The sequence below is a fragment of the Scyliorhinus torazame genome, chromosome 11 (assembly GCF_047496885.1).
Source record: "Scyliorhinus torazame isolate Kashiwa2021f chromosome 11, sScyTor2.1, whole genome shotgun sequence".
NCBI lineage: Eukaryota > Metazoa > Chordata > Chondrichthyes > Carcharhiniformes > Scyliorhinidae > Scyliorhinus > Scyliorhinus torazame.
In genome coordinates, this window is record NC_092717.1 from 50474909 (window position 1) to 50482238 (window position 7330).

Sequence of the window (7330 nt, forward strand, 5' to 3'; positions counted from 1 at the left end):
GTCCGTATACTCTGTCAAGGGTAACACCAATATAAATGGGAGGTTGGTTGTGATTCAGTGTCTCTTTCCATTCAAGGGATGTTGAGTTCCCACTGGACATTGTCATTTTGGTGATAGAATAGATTTGAGACTTGCTACTGGGCTGAAAACGAAATGTCTTCCAGTAGTTTGTCAATTTTGTGGTATTGTTGAGCTTTGCAGTATTGTTGTTTTACTGATGGAAAATATCCGAGCCCGAGAGGCACAGCAGATATAGTCCGCATAGATCAACTGCCAAGATCAGGTTGGAGGCAGATCGCTAATAGAGATTGAAAAGGGTTGGGGGTTAGAACAGTGTTGGACTGTTTCCTCTGCACTGTATCATCACCCATGTACATCCTGAACCATCTATTTTGGAGTAATAGTTTGACATCAGTAACCCACAGAGGGAGGGCTGTTGTGATGTTGTCTAGGAGACCAGTGTGACATCGTAGCAAATGCTGCAGTGAGATCAAGAAGATGGCACCTGCTTGGAAGTTATTTTCAAAGCCACACCTGCTTGGAAGTTATTTTCAAAGCCATTTTCAATTAAGGTGGTTAGGGCAAGGAACTGGTGGTGATGAGCTGCCGCCTTGAATTGCTGCAGTCGCGCTGTAAGAAAACCCACTGTGCTGCTGGGAATGGATTTTGACCCAGTGACAGTGAAGGAACAGCCAAAAAGAAGGGGAATTTGCAGGTGGTGGTGTTCCTATCTATTCCTGGTGACAGGTTGCAGGCTTTGAAGGTGCTGCCGAAGGAACCTTGGTGAATTGCTCTAGTGCATTTTGTAAATGGTACACACTGCTGCCACTGTGCATCGGTGGTGGAGGGAGTGAATGTTTTTTTTTTAAGTAGGTGGGTAGAGCCCCAGTTAAAGGGCTGCTTTGTTTTTGGTGTTGTCAAGCTTTGTGTTGGAGCTGCACACATCCAGGCAAGTGCGGAGTATTCCATTTGTCATGTGGGAGTACCTGTAAGAAATGGGTGGTTATCGAATAGCTGTAGTGGGTGTACCTTTAAGAAATGGGTGTAGAGTATGGGTGGAGCTGGGCTGTCTTTTTACTTTGTTTTTGAGCTGGCAGTTACAGTGTGTTTAGTTTCGTTTTCAGAGTTGCAGCTGTATCCAGCAAAACATGTAATTCTGATTTTTCTCTCTCTATGAAAAGACTGTCTTCAGATCACTTGCTAATTTAAAAGTGATAACTGCCCTCAGTAGAGAATTGAAACCTGCTGTCTTTGTTAAAGAGGGTATTTGTCTTATGGATGTTGCTAGGAAAGATTAAGGGTTACTTAAAAAGTACTGTATTCTTTGGGAGAAGTATTTGAGTTGATAGTTGCTCAGATGTTTATTGTGTGTTTATAAAATGTTAACTGGATTCATATAATAAACATTGTTTTGTTTTAAAAGTACTTTAGATCTCTGTTGCATCACACCTGAAGAGTGGGCCCTTGTGCTCCCCATAACCAAAATCTATTAAAAGTTGTGGGTCAGGTGAATTCCATGATACACTTTGGGGTTCTCTAAACCCTGGCCCGTAATAGGTCACACTTGTGACTTGTGCCTAGTAGATGATGGAGAGACTTTGGGGAATCAGGAGGCAAGTTATTTCTGCAGAATTCCCAGCCTCTAAACTCCTGTAACCATAGTATTTATATAGCTGGTCCAGTCCAGTTTCTGGTCAATGGTAAGCTCCAGGATGATGGGGCGGTTCAGTGATGGTAATGCCATTGCATGTCAAGGGGAGATAGTCATTGCCTGGTACTTGTGGCACAAAGGTTACTTGCCACTTATCAGCCCAAACCGAAATGTTGTCCACGTCTTGCTGCATATGAACAGACTGCTTCAGTATCTGAGAAGTCATGTATCGTGAACAACATAGCGCAATGGTGCAATCAGCGAGCATCCCCATTTCTGACCTTATGATGGAGGGAAGGTCATTTGAAGCTGTGGAAAATGGTTAGGCCGGGGGCAGCATGGTGGTGCAGTGGTTTGCACTGCTGCCTCACAGCACTGAGAACCTGGGTTCGATCCCGGCACCAGGTCCTGTCCATGTGGAGTTCGCACATTTTCCCCGTGTCTGCATGCGTTTCACCCCCACAACCCAAAGATGCTGGATTGGCTACGAAAAATTGCCCCTTAATTGAAAATGTTTTTATTTTATTTTTAATTGGTTAGGCCTAGGACACTAATCCTGAGGAACTCTTGCATCATCCTGGGATTGTGATGATTCACCTCCAACAACCACAACCATCTTCCTTTTATGCTAAGCTTGACTCCAAGCAGTGGAAGGTTTTCCCTCTTTTAATCCAATTGACTTCAGTTTTGATGTGGCTCCTTGATGCCACAAATAGTCAAATGCTGCTTTGATGTTAAGGTCAATCACGCACCTCACCTCTCCAGTTCAGCTCTTCTGTCCATGTTTGGACCAAGGCTGTAATGAGTGCAGGAGCTGAGTAGCCTGGGCAGTACCCAAACTGCATGTCAGTGAACATCTAGGTTATTACCCAAGCCATGAGCAAATTGACATTGGAAGTAGTGTGTGAAAGATTGGAGGAGGAGGAGGAGGATTGTGTTTCAATTCATGGAGCTTTGACACAAAATAGTGGGGAAATGGGAACTTTGGTTGGGACAGGTTTCACTTGAACTGCATTGGGACCAATGTCATGGTGAACAGAGTAATTATTGTTCTAGCAATGGCTTTAAACTAAATTCTGGGGGAGGGGGAAGAGTTCAGGTGAGGGTTTTTTTTTGAAAGGTAGAGCAATTCCAAGGTAGTACTGCAGGGTATCAATAAGTAATAACCAGTGTAGTGTATGACAATGCACATCATTTGAAAGATAAATGCTTTGGCACAAATAGAAATAAATGGGTATGACACAACAGCCATTACACAGGCTGTGAAATTAATATTCAAGGGTATTTGACATTTTGATATGAAGGAAAAGGTGGGGTTGCTCACAGGTTCAAAATATATGGGAGGTGGAAGAATGATCCCTTTAATGTCAAGAGAAGCCAGTGAAAAACAAAGACTGGTGCGCAAATTAGAATGACTGCCCGTGTACAATATTGCCTTACATTATGGCTCCTTCATGATTGAAGGCGGAACAGTTGCAGGCTTGGGCATCTTGTTGAAAGCAGCAAAATACGTTTGCTGCTCCTCCAATCACTTTGCACTATTTTCCAGCTCTCAACAAGATGTGGAAGACAATCTGAACAAAGACAGCCAAACTGGAAATAGTTCAATCCTTTTTCAGTGGTTTGCCTCATCTTTTATAGCTGCCCAATTAATTATTTTTGGAGTGGGTAGTTTAAAGAAATATTGTGGAGGAAAGATCGTATTTTTTCTGTTCCCCTTAGATTTTTCTTTAAACGTTTCTGCTACAGAAGCGCCTGGATACAAGTTTTTCTTTTGGCTGTTTAGTTTTTTTGCAGAAATAGTTGGGAGTTCATTCAGACCAGGCAAGCCTGACCAGGCCTCAAGTTTGCATTAATATCAGCCACTGGAGGACAATGATGGGTTTGCAGGGGTCTGTTGGGTGAATGAAAGAAAGCTGTTAAATTGTTGTTGGATTCGTCATTGCCTTGCCAGCACAGAGTCTCTTGTTTTTTAAAAAATATCCTTAATGCAGGTACAGAGTGACTTTGCAAATTCCTTATTCTACAGTAGTTTGGTTAAATCTTTAGGTCTAAGGAGTCTCCCAAAACCAAAAGGTAGCTCCTCCCAGCAGAAAACAAATCGACTCCAGCTCCATTAGCAGGGAATTAGATCAGATAAGTCATGAGAAATTATCTTGATTTGTAAGATCACTATGTAAAATCGGTTTTGGTAAGGAATAGCAAGGGAAATAAATCTCTGCTGGGGGTAATTTATATGCCCCCTAACTGTCGTTATCATGGAACCATACAAACGTTACAATGAAGAAAGAGACCATTCAGCCCATTGTGTTCCACATTGGCCAGGACAGAGAATTAACTGCTCATTTTAATCCCACTTTCCACCATCTGGTCTGTAGCCTTGCAGGTTGCAGTACGTTAGATGCAGATCCCAGTACCTTTTAAATGAGTTGTGCATTTTAGCCTCAACCATCAACTTAGGTAGTGAATTCCAGATGCCCACCGTCCTCTGGGTTTCCTCTTGTCCCCTCTAATCCTTTGCCAGTCATCTTCAACCTGTGTCCCCTGGCAATTGATCCCTTTACAAGGGGAAACAAGTCTTTCCTGTCTATCCTATCTAGACCCTCAAAATTTTGGGCACCTGAATTAGGTGACCCTTAGCTGCCTCTATTCTAAGGAAAACAACACTAGCCTCTGTCCTCATAGCTGCAATTTTCAAGCACTAGACTGGCAACATTCTTGTAAATTTCCTCTGCACTGTTTGAGCAATTATGTCCTTCCTGTAATGTGATGACCAGAACTGTACACAAGACGTGCAGGTTGGGTGGATTGGCCATGCTAAATTGCCCTTGGTGTCCAAAAAGGTTAGATGGGGTAATTGGGTTACGGGGATAGGGTGGAAGTGAGGCCTTAAGTGGGTTGGTGCAGACTTGATGGGCCGAGTGGCCTCCTTACATGTTCTATATTCTAATCCCAGCTGTGGCCTAACCAATATTTTGTACAGTTCCATCATTACGGCCCTGCCTTAGTTAAGCATTCCATATGTTTTCTTAACCACCTTCAAGGACCTGTGGACACGCACGCCAATGTCTCTCACTTCCTCATACCCTCTCTTCCAATTTATTGAATAACCCCTTACTTTGTTTGCCCTCTCCTAATGCATTACCTCACACTTCTCTGGATTTGCCACTTCTCTGCCCACTCGACCAAACCATTTATAATATTCTGGAGTCAACAGCTATCCTCTTCACTATCAACTACACAGCCAGATTTTGTCACTTGTAAATTTCCCAATCATTCCTCGCACATTTAAGTCTAAATCATCAATATGTACAACAAACCGCAAGGGCCGCCCAAAGCTGAGCACTGTGGAACACCACCAGAAACCATTTTCCATTTGCAAAGACATCCATTGGTCATTACCCTTTGTTCCCTGTTACTGAGCCAATTTTGGATTAAACATCTATTACACTGGATAATCAATCCTCCTTGTTACTTCAAAAAATGCTAATAAATTACTAAGACACATCTTCCCCAAACAAAACCATGCTGACTTATCTCTGATCAATCTGTACATTTATAAATGACAGTTTTTCCGGTCTCAAAATTGCTTCCAATAATTTGTCCACCTCTGAAGTCAGACTGTCCAGGCTATATTTTCTATCCCTTGCACCTTTATGAAATAATGGTACAATATTTGCGCACCTAATCCTCTGGAACCTCGCCTGTATCTAGTGAGGATTGGAAAATTACCCTTGGAGTATATGCTATTTCTTCCAGGCTTTGTGCAACTGCTTGGGATACAATCCATCTGGCCCTGGTGATTTATCCACCTTCAGGATGTCAGTCCCTCCAGCACTTCCTCTCCTACGTTTTATGTATCTAATATTTCACCTTCGTTATACTATACCACAGAATTTAAGTCTACAAATAGGGCTTGTAGGAAAGTGCTGCATTAACGTGAGGGATTTTAATCATCATCTAGATTGGACAAATCAAATTGACAAAGGTAACCGGGACAATGGGTTTATAGTGTATTCAGGAAGGATACTTAATAGAGACTGGATTAATTAATTGCCTCCTGGTAAAGGATCAGCCAGTGAAGAATGATCAAAACATAATAGAATTTCACATTTATTTTATTTCCATACAATTGAAACCAAGACCCCACGGTGTCACATGATTATGTAGTGACATCACCAGAGGCACTTGCGATTTACTCTCTCTTCCATCTTAGACTGAGCAAGCAACACCTCGCTAAATAAACTGACAACTAGTTAAGTAACCTATGGTGTGGCAACCTGTTGTTCTTTCTCTCTGCTGTGAAGTAATAGAAAGACCCCTTCAAACATAACAGAAAAAGACAAAGCTGGCGACTCGGATGTTTTTCCAGTAAAGTAGTCGGAAGAAACAACTCCGACCTGAACTTTGATGTGTGGATCGATTTTCAGGAGACTATCCATAAACGTGCAGTAAAACTGGCCATTTGGAACGGGAGTTTTAGCCTCGCTAAGAGTACTTAGAAGTGCTAGGAAGCACTCGTGCCATTCCTTAAGTTATTTTTCTACGTGGCCGTGACCTGGGGGAGTGCTCTCAGTCGGAGACGTGAAAAAGGATTTTTTTTGAGCCGGAGCATAGACTGCTGTGCAAATCGACTGGCACAATCGGTAGGCTAAGAAGAAAAAAAAACTCCTAGAAAAGAGGCCGGAATTAAGGGAGCAGGCTGTTTTTTTTTTTTTAAATTACCAAGCTGGGGAGTTATTCCAGCTGTACACCTTCAGGTGTCTGAGCTGCATCAAACCCTGGGAGGAAAGAAAAAGACCTGCTTTGGGAATTAACTGTCCAAAAAGGAAAAACACATCGAAAGTAACCAACATTAAGCTGGATTAAAGCTGCAATCTGCTTTTTTTTTTAAACTGATTGGTGTTTGCAAAAATAAACATTTTTTTCTTAAAGTCACAATCCAACTAAGAATTTTTATTTTTTTCAAACAACAAAAGAAGTGATGCAACTTAAATTGGAAGAACAAAAAAATTAGAGCGAAAACGTTAAAGAAAGTACAATTTAAGAACAAGTAACTGGGAAAAGGTGATGCTATGAAACCATTTGCTGTGTGGAACCATGGAGTTCTTATGAAGAGGTTCCAGCATAACCTTGCTGCAAAGCGGATACCAGATTAAATTAAAGAAGCAATTTGAGTGTAATAAGGTGGAAAAGCTTCACCCTATTACAAAGTATTCTCCATCCTGAAAAGCCTGGTACAATAACTTGGAGGAATTGACTAAGACCCTTAAAGAACTCTTGTCGCCCATAGCAGTATTTTTCAATTTCACCAATGTAGTCAAGAAGAGGGTGACCATATTCCACCATTTGTAGCAGTACTACGGAGGCTAGCAAAGAATTGAAAGTTTGGATTGACTCCCAAGTACACACTTGAGACTGGTGTTGAGATTTAGAATTGCGACAATCCAGAGACTATTGCTGACAGAAAGTTCTAACACACAAACTTGCTGTTGAAATAAGTGTCTATGGAGTTGGCCGCTAAAGAAGCTTCGCAAATTGGAGCTGGCGCCAATATAAACAATGAATTTTGAAGATCTCTCTGCATGCAATAGGTGTACCCAGGTTCCCCACAGAATTGGCAAGCTGTGAACCAATTGGTTGATGGAAAGAACACATTAAAATAGGAAAAATATAGAC